Source organism: Nerophis lumbriciformis, linkage group LG05 (genome assembly GCF_033978685.3).
Source record: "Nerophis lumbriciformis linkage group LG05, RoL_Nlum_v2.1, whole genome shotgun sequence".
NCBI classification, from domain to species: Eukaryota; Metazoa; Chordata; class Actinopteri; order Syngnathiformes; family Syngnathidae; genus Nerophis; species Nerophis lumbriciformis.
Window position 1 is genome coordinate 43,087,743 of NC_084552.2, and position 13,309 is coordinate 43,101,051.

Below are 13,309 nucleotides of genomic sequence, written 5' to 3' on the forward strand. Positions count from 1 at the left end.
TGCCTGTTATTTTAATAATATATTATGTTTATATATTGTTAATTATATCCAAACACTGTTGTATTAATTCTCAACTGGAACTATTTACTTTATAATATGAATTGATTACATAGTGTCCAAATAACTGAGCAAAATAAATTAAATTAAATTGCTATCAGGTAAAGATTATTTTAATCGTTCAATAGAGAGATAGGAAATGGCTTTCATAGAGTCCCGAAAGAAGTGGTTCATAAAGGTCATAGTCAGGAAATAACAAAATTGCTTCGAAGGAAATGGCTTTTAAAAATATCACTGTCATCATCTCGTGGAATACAATAAGACTAGGGCCGTGTCTGCAGCGATTACTTTGTAAAATGTTTGAACATTTTATTTGTTTGAGAAACATGTGATGCCAACGAGTTTAGTCTGTACTATATTAGTAATTTTTAAAAGCATAACTAAAAGTTAAAAAAAAAGGACAAGAGATCACATTAGTTTGTGTTCTTTTGTGGTTGCTATGCCTAAACGTAACTGCTTGTACAAATAAGCTGTCATGTTAAGTCCTAGTAATAAATATTGTGATTGTTGGTCCAATCCACCGTATTTTCTTTGTCTATTTTCAAAACAAAACTAAAAGCTTAGTTGTGGTTGTTGTGCAGGAAAGCCAGGTGCTTTATTCGACACAGATGACATTATAGTGTCTTTGGTGATATTTGTTAGTATCAAGAAAATATCCTTATTAATATTGATATTGTAGGCTCAACAGCATATAGTGAACCTTGATATCGCTAGCAAACATTGCTGAACAACAGGTAAATCTACGGCTAAATAATGGGACTTAAATATGAACTTCACATCATAAAAACAACTGCAGACTTGAATTGTAGACAAAACTATTTGTAGCAGGAATTCAACTGCAAACAAATGAATCCTTTTTCTCATTCACGTCACGATCACAGCAGCACGACACTCCGCGCTCAGGAATCATTTGGTGATTTTATTATTAAATATGTTTCTTAGCGATGCACAAGTAAGTCCAACTTTGTCTTTCATAAAGTGATGTTTAATTTGTGGCCCCCTCAGATGTAAAAACATGATATGCCTCCAGTCTTTTCTTTTCTAAATACTGCGAGTGTCAAATGAAGTGAAGTTGAGGCGAGCAGTAACGTCTTGATTATGAGAAATGGTTTACATATTTCAAAAATTATAAATGGGCCCTAGTGTGTGAATGTTTTTATATAGTTTAGCGCCCTCCAATGACTAAATTGCATACATGTTGTGTCGTCAGGTGTTAAAGTACTTATATTTGAAAATACTGTGTATATATATATATATATATATATATATATATATATATATATATATATATATGTATACAATATGACATTTCAATGTGCATCCTAAATTTTTTTTATCTCTAAATATATTTCTATCATCTAATTCCATCAATATTTTAAAAAGCACATACTGTACAAACATGTACAAATAATTACTGTATACGTGCAGCTTCATTTTTTTATTTATAAATATACGAAAGGGACAAGCGGTAGAAAATGGATGGATGGATGTATTTCTATAATTTAAATCTGCCAATGTCAATATTAAAAAACAAAACAAATGTATTTTACATTTATGTAAAATAAATACAGTAAATATATAAAATGTTAATGACATGATGTTAATATTTAAAAATTGTTTTAAATATTTTTAAATACTATTTTTTTGCCTTTCTATCATGGACTTTAAATAAATATTTTTTTCAAGGGTATGTTTCTGTTTAAAAAAAAATATTATTTGAATACCTTACATTACACCTAATAATTTATACCTAAAAAAGCCTGTTCTATCTAAAAAAAAAAAAATCTAAACTAGAATATTAATAATATTCTATTTAAATTTTAATGTATTTTTGAAATAGATTTATGACTTTACACCAGGGGTGTCAAACTCAAATACAGAGTGGGCCAACATTTAAAACTGAACAAAGCCGCGGGCCAATGATAAATAAATAAATGATAAATGGGTTATACTTGTATAGCGCTTTTCTACCTTCAAGGTACTCAAAGCGCTTTGACACTATTTCCACATTCACCCATTCACACACACATTCACACACTGATGGCGGGAGCTGCCATGCAAGGCGCTAACCAGCAGCCATCAGGAGCAAGGGGTGAAGTGTCTTGCCCAAGGACACAACGGACGTGACTAGGATGGTAGAAGATGGGGATTGAACCCCAGTAACCAGCAACCCTCCGATTGCTGGCACGGCCACTCTACCAACTTCGCCAATGTTGAACAAATTAACCTTTTAATAGGGACCCAAACAAGTTTTGCATTAAATATTGAACAAACAAGGCTTATATAACTTCATAGTGACATGCAAAACCGAGTTTCAAATAATAATAATAAAAATTAAAACATATCAATGGCATATCAAATACAATTTAAATAAAACATTAATGCCTCTTTTCTATTTGCAGCCTTCTGAGGTAAATATCAACATTAACTTTTTCCACAGGCTAATAAATTTGAAAATAAAATAATGAATAAACCAACCGTTCAGGACTTTAAACTGCTCAGTTTGCAACACACTGATCTAATCTGATGTGCCCAAGCCAGATACCTGCCATCTTTTCTTGGATGCTAGTTCATTAATGTCGGGGCTCAGGCTTTGAGCTGAAGCATCTTTCATTATCGAGCGAAGGTGTTCACCAGTCATTATTTCTCGTATTCCACAGTCTTGGGGGCGTGCCTAACATGCACTGCTTATAACGTCCTCTGCGAGCTGACGTCACGTCCGCTTTTCATCCCTTCTAACAACGTACCGGCCCAGTCACAAGATATGAGCGGCTCCTGTGCGCTCACACACGCAAATGCAAAGCATAGTTGATCTTCAGCAATATAGTTTACACTGAGAGTGGCCATATGGCAACTTTAACATTGTTAGAAATATGCGCCACACTGTGAATTCACACCAAACAAGAATGACAAACACATTTTGGGAGAACATCCGCACAGTAACACAACATAAACACAACAGAACAAATACCCAGAACCCTTTGCAGCACTTACTCTTCAGGTGTTGTGCCGGATAATGCACCCCTGGCGTAGAATGCACCCCCTGACGGGAGTGTTATATCAACTAAAGCCCACACTTAAATTTTCCACAACATTAGGCACACCTGCAGACCGCAGCACGGATTTCATTTTTCATTCATTCACAACTCCTCTAACACGAACATTATTGTTTTTGCACATTTGGCTTCTTATTAAATAACTTTTTCAAATAGATTTAATCTTGCACGTGGAAACTTTATGTGTGGGCTTTAGTTCATATAACACTCCCATCAGGGGGTGCATTCTACGCCGGGGGTGCATTATCCGGCACAACACCTGAAGAGTAAGTGCTGCAAAGGGTTCTGGGTATTTGTTCTGTTGTGTTTATGTTGTGTTACTGTGCGGATGTTCTCCCAAAATGTGTTTGCCATTCTTGTTTGGTGTGGATTCACAGTGTGGCGTATATTTCTAACAATGTTAAAAGTTTTTTTATACTGGCACCCTCAGTGTAACCTGTATCGCTGAAGATCAAGTATGTGTTGCATTCACAAATGTGTGCCTGCCAAAGCCGTACATATTATGTAACTGGACTAGCACCCGTTGGACTGGACTCAAAGGGGATGTTATAGTTCTCGTGAAGGGCACTGAAACTTGTGAGTCTCAGGGAGGTCTGGGAAGTATGAGTGTTAGTGGTGTACCGCGGCACCGCCGCTGTATATAATCGGTGGGCCAGCTTTAGTGTTATTTTGTTATCGGGCCAAGTGAAATTACACGGCGGGCCAAATTTGGCACACGGGCCAGACTTTGGCACCCATGCTTGACACGGTTGATTGATTTTTGCGCGCACCTTTTACGTCAATGTCACCTTTGCAAAAAGGCGTGCATGTTTTTTTTGTGTAATTGAGTCACCTACATTGTATGTATAGCTACTTTTCTGCATAACTGCAATGCCATTATACAGAAAAGCACCCTGAATTTCATTTGGTGGCTGGTTGCAGCATAACTGCGTAGGCGTTGGTACAGTAGCAAACCTGATTCTCCTGTATTTATCATAACAACAATTGTGACCATGTCATTGTTGCAGGAATTGTCACATGTCTTTTCTCGCCACAAAATAACACTCAGGAGTCAGACACGTTTTGTATGGTCGTCATGCCATTTTAAATATCATACTGTTTATTAATATATATTAGTTTTGCAGTTACATTTCATATAAATACATTAGGAAGTGCATTCAAAACAGTCTTAGCGATTGAATTGTTTCACCAAAGTCGCTTTTTTCATGCATAAACACATAGATGGAACGCTATTGTTGTGATAGGAGCCAGGAAAGTATGAGCAGGCAGCCTGCAGTGACCACACTGATCCTCAGGGGGGCGCCACTTGAAACTGCAGACAAAAAGATGGCAAATTTATTGCATTTCTATGAACATTTTAGCTCAATTCTCTGTCATCACTTCCTACCTATTCCATCCACGGTGATGGACGCCAGCTCGATGTCGAAACCGGTAACGCTCGACGAGGCGGTGGTCAAAACTTGAGCAATCTCCGTGTTGTTTGGTGACGTGTTTGCAAACTGCAGGTCCATGTCGTTGATGACCGAGCCGCTTCTGCCAATATTATTCAAGAAATGCCTCAAAACTTACATGAAAAATTACACAAGTAATAACACTTTTTTTTTTTTTTTTTTAATGCAAAATTAAATACATTACCTGAACGCCACAATGATCAGCAGCCTGAAGGTGGAAGGGAATGCGTTTTGGAATAAAGGTTGAAGCTGCAAAAATAGGGGACACAAAATCAACTTTTACGCCATTTTATATGAAAATTTGTGCTGTTAAACGATTGACTTTTTTTTTCCAAATCAGATTAAATAACACTTTTGAATTTTGATTAATTGCGATTAATTGCAGCTGACAACATTGCCTTGGGTTAACTGTGCCAGTGTTGTTTATCCTTTACTGCAGGGGCGTCAAACGTACGGCCCGAGGGCCGGATCAGGTTTTATCCGGCCCGCGGGATGAGTTTGCTAAGTATAAAAATTAACCTGAAATTTTTGAATGAAAGAAACAGCTGTTGTAAATGTGTCCACTGGATGTCGCAATAGCAATTCTTTGTATCTTTGTAGATGATGCTACATATGTACAAAATAAACCACATGATGTTAGTACATCAGTCGAGGAAAATGATCAAACTACATAAACAGCATACTGTAATTTCATTTTGATATAATTGTTTTATCTTGATAGAATGAAAATTAACACCAATGAGTTTACTGATGAACATTATCACATAATTTATTCAGAAAATATAAATAACAACAAATAAAGATAGAACACTATTAATCGCAACGTGTAAGTATAAAATAACCCGACAACATTAAGATTTGTACATTTTCAAAATGTGCCTGTTCTATTTTTATACAAAGAAAACAATCTGAAGTTGTCTTTATTTCTTAGTTATCGTGCCGTGATTTTACCAGTCCGGCCCACTTGGGAGTAGATTTTTCTCCATGTGGCCCCCGATCTAAAATGAGTTTGACACCCCTGCTCTACTGCTTGGTGTTAATGTACGAGTGGAGCTCTTGCGAGCGAATGCCTCAAAATGTGTTTTGTTTTAGATGCTATTTTAAACTTTTTGTGTTTCAGTGAGAAAACAATTTATCGCTACCTTATATGGAAATTACCCTGGTTTTATACGTCTGGTCGAGGTGTATTTTAAAGCAATGTTCTAAACAGTGAGCACACTAGTCGGAGTCTCCTCGCTCATCTTTGCACTGACGTATGCATTGACCTGATCACATATAACAACCGCACGCTTTTGACGTAAGCAATGCAGCAATGTACAGAAACATCCTGCATGAAAACCAACACTTACCATCCATCCTGACGGAGATTGAGAGGTGCTGCAAAGAGGAATGGGCGAAACTGTCCAAATATAGGTGTGCCAAGCTTATGGCATCGTATTCAAAAATACTTGAAACTCTAATTCTGCCAAAGGTGCGTCAACAAAGTATTGAGCAAAGGCTGTGAATACTCATGTACATGCGATTTTATATGTTTTTATTTTTACAAAATTTGCAAAAATTATTAAAAATAACTTCACATTTTCATTATGGGGTATATATAGTCTGTAGAATTTTGAGGACAAAAATAAATGTATTCTGTTTTGGAATAAGGCTGTAACATAACAAAATGTAGAAAAAAAGTGAAGCTCTGTCAGTACTTTCCGAATGCACTGTGTATTTCAGAAAAACAAATGTTTTAATCCATCCATTTTCTACCGCTTGTCCCTTTCGGGGTCGCGGGGGGTGCTGGAGCCCTTCCCAGCTGCACTCGGGCAGAAGGCGCGGTACATCCTGGACAAGTCGCCACCTCATCACAGATCTGTGTTAATCGTTAAGTTGAATTTGTTGCTAATAGTTTTAGACTTTTATTTTAGAACACTGTATTTTAATATTCAACTACCAATTAGTATCAAAAAACTAAATAAAACAATTATTTGTAAAACACTTCTTTCTCCTTTTATTTGTCTTTACTGTAAATGTTTAAAACAATTATTGTTAACATCTTATCTCCAAACACATACAATTTATATCACCATATTTATGAATATGTAGGCTGCAAAAATTCCCAAAAGGCAAGTTAAGACCCTTAACTTAACCTGCTCACTGGCCTTGTGGTTAGAGTGTCCGCTCTGAGATCGGTAGGTCGTGAGTTCAAACCCCAGCCGAGTCATACCAAAGACTATAAAAATGGGACCCATTACCTCCCTCCTTGACACTCAGCATCAAGGGTTGGAATTGGGGGTTAAATCACCAAAAATGATTCCCAAGCACGGCACCGCTGCTGCTCACTGCTCCTCTCACCTCCCAGGGGGTTTTCAAGGGTGATGGGTCAAATGCAGAGGATACTTTCGCCACACCTAGTGTGTGTGTGTGTGACAATCATTGGTACTTTAACTTTAACTTTAAATACATCCATCCATTTTCTACCGATTGTCTCTTTCGGGGTCACGGGGGTGACTGGAGTCTATCTTGACTCGAAACACTGTACATCACAGGAGATGACATTTAACGGTGCTGTATGCACCTGGCTCACACTAACACCACCGACACCAGTTAGCTTATGTTACCATTAGTGGCTTAACAACAGATTTAACAAATACATGTCCAAATTTGAAGTTAAACTTTGTAACGCACGAACCAAGTGAAATGTTGGCTTTGATTGGCTTTCAGGTTGTCAATGGCGGCTGTCTCGTATGCAGTGCGTGCACACCAACGGGTGTTGATTTTTGTAGGCGAAAAGATAAAAAATAAAAAAAACAGATGCAATGGCAGCTGCTGCTGTTAAAGAGATAATCGAGACCATAAATCACTCCAAATACCACTCTAGTGATGTGGGATTGTTCTTTTTCTCTGTGTGTGAGTGTAGGTGGGCGTATCTAGGAGGATCTGAACCAGGACGAGTGTTTCACAATAATTGTGGTTCTTTGGAACGCAAGCGCCTTCTGAGCATCTACGTAACCGTGAAATACAGCAGCTTTACATTTTAGTATGACAATGTACAATACATCATTTTTACTATATTACTTACCTGAATTCTTATCATCGCCGCTCTTGCTTGGAAAGCAGGTGATGATGAGTTGAGCAAGTCGCTGCTAAAAGTGCTCTGAAGCGATCGGAACGTTACTCTTCTTGTTATGACAGTTGCACTTAGGGCGGTGGTTCCGATTTGTGTCGTTCTCAGCACTGTTGTTGGTTTTCTTGTCACTGCTGGTGTAGCCGGAACAACCGTTGTCGTCGTTCTCGTGGTTGCATTAGTATTTGTGTTTGTTGCTGAATTTATCGTTGCCGCATTTGGTGCTGCATTTGTTGTCGCATTCGTCACTGCATTTGTTGCCGCTGCATTTGCATTTGTAACTGCGTTTGTTGCTGTATTTGTTGTCGCCACATTGGTCACTGCATTTGTTGCTGAATTAGTTGTTGCTGCATTTGTGGTCACTGCATTTGTTACTGCATTTGTTGTCCCCGCATTTGTTGTACCCGCTTTTGTAACTGCGTTTGTTGCTGCATTCGTTGTTGCTGAATTAGTTGGTGCTGCATTTGTTGTCATTGCATTTGTTGCTGCATTTGTTGCTAAATTGGTTGTTGCTGCATTTGTTGTTGCTGCATTTGTTACTGCATTTGTTGCTGCAATTGTTGTCACTGCGTCTGTTGCTGCATCTGTTGTCGCCGTATTTGTAACTGTATTTGTTGTTGCTGCATTAGTTGTTGCTTCATTTGCTGTCACTGCAGATGTTGTTGCTGCATTTGTTGCTGCATTTGTTGCTGAATTAGTTGTTGCTGCATTTGTTGTCACTGCATTTGTTGCTGAATTAGTTGTTGCTGCATTTGTTGTCACCGCATTTGTTACTGCATTTGTTGTCCCCGCATTTGTTGTACCCGCTTTTGTAACTGCGTTTGTTGCTGCATTCGTTGTTGCTGAATTAGTTGGTGCTGCATTTGTTGTCATTGCATTTGTTGCTGCATTTGTTGCTAAATTGGTTGTTGCTGCATTTGTTGTTGCTGCATTTGTTACTGCATTTGTTGCTGCAATTGTTGTCACTGCGTCTGTTGCTGCATCTGTTGTCGCCGTATTTGTAACTGTATTTGTTGTTGCTGCATTAGTTGTTGCTTCATTTGCTGTCACTGCAGATGTTGTTGCTGCATTTGTTGCTGCATTTGTTGCTGAATTAGTTGTTGCTGCATTTGTTGTCACTGCATTTGTTGCTGAATTAGTTGTTGCTGCATTTGTTGTCACCGCATTTGTTACTGCATTTGTTGTCCCCGCATTTGTTGTACCCGCTTTTGTAACTGCGTTTGTTGCTGCATTCGTTGTTGCTGAATTAGTTGTTGCTGCATTTGTTGTCATTGCATTTGTTGCTGCATTTGTTGCTAAATTGGTTGTTGCTGCATTTGTTGTTGCTGCATTTGTTACTGCATTTGTTGCTGCAAATGTTGTCACTGCGTCTGTTGCTGCACCTGTTGTCGCCGTATTTGTAACTGCATTTGTTGTTGCTGCATTAGTTGTTGCTTCATTTGCTGTCACTGCAGATGTTGTTGCTGCATTTGTTGCTGCATTTGTTGCTGAATTAGTTGTTGCTGCATTTGTTGTCACTGCATTTGTTGCTGAATTAGTTGTTGCTGCATTTGTTGTCACCGCATTTGTTACTGCATTTGTTGTCCCCGCATTTGTAACTGCGTTTGTTGCTGCTTTCGTTGTTGCCGCATTTGTTGCTGCATTTGTTGCTGAATTAGTTGTTGCTGCATTTGTTGTCATTGCATTTGTTGCTGAATTTGTTGTCGCTGCATTTGTTGTCGCTTCATTTGTTGCCACGACATTTGTTGCTGCATTTGTTGTTGCCGCATTTGTCGCTGCATTTGTTGTTGCTGCATTAGTTGTTGCTTCATTTGCTGTCACTGCAGATGTTGTTGCTGCATTTGTTGCTGCATTTGTTGCTGAATTAGTTGTTGCTGCATTTGTTGTCACTGCATTTGTTGCTGCATTTGTTGTCACCACATTTGTTACTGCATTTGTTGTCCCCGCATCTGTAACTGCGTTTGTTGCCGCATTCGTTGTTGCCGCATTTGTTGCTGCATTTGTTGCTGAATTAGTTGTTGCTGCATTTGTTGTCATTGCATTTGTTGCTGCATTTGTTGTCGCTGCATTTGTTGTCGTTTCATTTGTTGCCACGACATTTGTTGCTGCATTTGTTGTTGCCGCATTTGTCGCTGCATTTGTTGTTGCTGCATTAGTTGTTGCTTCATTTGCTGTCACTGCAGATGTTGTTGCTGCATTTGTCGCTGCATTTGTTGCTAAATTGGTTGTTGCTGCATTTGTTGTTGCTGCTTTCATTACTGCATTTGTTGCTGCAATTGTTGTCACTGCGTTTGTTGCTGCATCTGTTGTCGCCGCATTTGTAACTGCATTTGTTGTCCCCGCATTTGTAACTGCATTTGTTGTTGCTGCATTAGTTGTTGCTGCATTTGTTGCTGAATTAGTTGTTGCTACATTTATTGTCGCCGCATTTGTTACTGCATTTGTTGTCCCCGCATTTGTAACTGCGTTTGTTGTTGCATTCGTTGTTGCCGCATTTGTTGCTGAATTAGTTGTTGCTGCATTTGTTGTCTTTGCATTTGTTGCTGAATTTGTTGTTGCTGCATTAGTTGTTGCTTCATTTGCTGTCACTGCAGATGTTGTTGCTGCATTTGTTGCTGCATTTGTTGCTGAATTAGTTGTTGCTGCATTTGTTGTCACTGCATTTGTTGCTGAATTAGTTGTTGCTGCATTTGTTGTCACCGCATTTGTTACTGCATTTGTTGTCCCCGCATTTGTTGTACCCGCTTTTGTAACTGCGTTTGTTGCTGCATTCGTTGTTGCTGAATTAGTTGGTGCTGCATTTGTTGTCATTGCATTTGTTGCTGCATTTGTTGCTAAATTGGTTGTTGCTGCATTTGTTGTTGCTGCATTTGTTACTGCATTTGTTGCTGCAATTGTTGTCACTGCGTCTGTTGCTGCATCTGTTGTCGCCGTATTTGTAACTGTATTTGTTGTTGCTGCATTAGTTGTTGCTTCATTTGCTGTCACTGCAGATGTTGTTGCTGCATTTGTTGCTGCATTTGTTGCTGAATTAGTTGTTGCTGCATTTGTTGTCACTGCATTTGTTGCTGAATTAGTTGTTGCTGCATTTGTTGTCACCGCATTTGTTACTGCATTTGTTGTCCCCGCATTTGTTGTACCCGCTTTTGTAACTGCGTTTGTTGCTGCATTCGTTGTTGCTGAATTAGTTGTTGCTGCATTTGTTGTCATTGCATTTGTTGCTGCATTTGTTGCTAAATTGGTTGTTGCTGCATTTGTTGTTGCTGCATTTGTTACTGCATTTGTTGCTGCAAATGTTGTCACTGCGTCTGTTGCTGCACCTGTTGTCGCCGTATTTGTAACTGCATTTGTTGTTGCTGCATTAGTTGTTGCTTCATTTGCTGTCACTGCAGATGTTGTTGCTGCATTTGTTGCTGCATTTGTTGCTGAATTAGTTGTTGCTGCATTTGTTGTCACTGCATTTGTTGCTGAATTAGTTGTTGCTGCATTTGTTGTCACCGCATTTGTTACTGCATTTGTTGTCCCCGCATTTGTAACTGCGTTTGTTGCTGCTTTCGTTGTTGCCGCATTTGTTGCTGCATTTGTTGCTGAATTAGTTGTTGCTGCATTTGTTGTCATTGCATTTGTTGCTGAATTTGTTGTCGCTGCATTTGTTGTCGCTTCATTTGTTGCCACGACATTTGTTGCTGCATTTGTTGTTGCCGCATTTGTCGCTGCATTTGTTGTTGCTGCATTAGTTGTTGCTTCATTTGCTGTCACTGCAGATGTTGTTGCTGCATTTGTTGCTGCATTTGTTGCTGAATTAGTTGTTGCTGCATTTGTTGTCACTGCATTTGTTGCTGCATTTGTTGTCACCACATTTGTTACTGCATTTGTTGTCCCCGCATCTGTAACTGCGTTTGTTGCCGCATTCGTTGTTGCCGCATTTGTTGCTGCATTTGTTGCTGAATTAGTTGTTGCTGCATTTGTTGTCATTGCATTTGTTGCTGCATTTGTTGTCGCTGCATTTGTTGTCGTTTCATTTGTTGCCACGACATTTGTTGCTGCATTTGTTGTTGCCGCATTTGTCGCTGCATTTGTTGTTGCTGCATTAGTTGTTGCTTCATTTGCTGTCACTGCAGATGTTGTTGCTGCATTTGTCGCTGCATTTGTTGCTAAATTGGTTGTTGCTGCATTTGTTGTTGCTGCTTTCATTACTGCATTTGTTGCTGCAATTGTTGTCACTGCGTTTGTTGCTGCATCTGTTGTCGCCGCATTTGTAACTGCATTTGTTGTCCCCGCATTTGTAACTGCATTTGTTGTTGCTGCATTAGTTGTTGCTGCATTTGTTGCTGAATTAGTTGTTGCTACATTTATTGTCGCCGCATTTGTTACTGCATTTGTTGTCCCCGCATTTGTAACTGCGTTTGTTGTTGCATTCGTTGTTGCCGCATTTGTTGCTGAATTAGTTGTTGCTGCATTTGTTGTCTTTGCATTTGTTGCTGAATTTGTTGTTGCTGCATTAGTTGTTGCTTCATTTGCTGTCACTGCAGATGTTGTTGCTGCATTTGTTGCTGCATTTGTTGCTGAATTAGTTGTTGCTGCATTTGTTGTCACTGCATTTGTTGCTGAATTAGTTGTTGCTGCATTTGTTGTCACCGCATTTGTTACTGCATTTGTTGTCCCCGCATTTGTTGTACCCGCTTTTGTAACTGCGTTTGTTGCTGCATTCGTTGTTGCTGAATTAGTTGGTGCTGCATTTGTTGTCATTGCATTTGTTGCTGCATTTGTTGCTAAATTGGTTGTTGCTGCATTTGTTGTTGCTGCATTTGTTACTGCATTTGTTGCTGCAATTGTTGTCACTGCGTCTGTTGCTGCATCTGTTGTCGCCGTATTTGTAACTGTATTTGTTGTTGCTGCATTAGTTGTTGCTTCATTTGCTGTCACTGCAGATGTTGTTGCTGCATTTGTTGCTGCATTTGTTGCTGAATTAGTTGTTGCTGCATTTGTTGTCACTGCATTTGTTGCTGAATTAGTTGTTGCTGCATTTGTTGTCACCGCATTTGTTACTGCATTTGTTGTCCCCGCATTTGTTGTACCCGCTTTTGTAACTGCGTTTGTTGCTGCATTCGTTGTTGCTGAATTAGTTGTTGCTGCATTTGTTGTCATTGCATTTGTTGCTGCATTTGTTGCTAAATTGGTTGTTGCTGCATTTGTTGTTGCTGCATTTGTTACTGCATTTGTTGCTGCAAATGTTGTCACTGCGTCTGTTGCTGCACCTGTTGTCGCCGTATTTGTAACTGCATTTGTTGTTGCTGCATTAGTTGTTGCTTCATTTGCTGTCACTGCAGATGTTGTTGCTGCATTTGTTGCTGCATTTGTTGCTGAATTAGTTGTTGCTGCATTTGTTGTCACTGCATTTGTTGCTGAATTAGTTGTTGCTGCATTTGTTGTCACCGCATTTGTTACTGCATTTGTTGTCCCCGCATTTGTAACTGCGTTTGTTGCTGCTTTCGTTGTTGCCGCATTTGTTGCTGCATTTGTTGCTGAATTAGTTGTTGCTGCATTTGTTGTCATTGCATTTGTTGCTGAATTTGTTGTCGCTGCATTTGTTGTCGCTTCATTTGTTGCCACGACATTTGTTGCTGCATTTG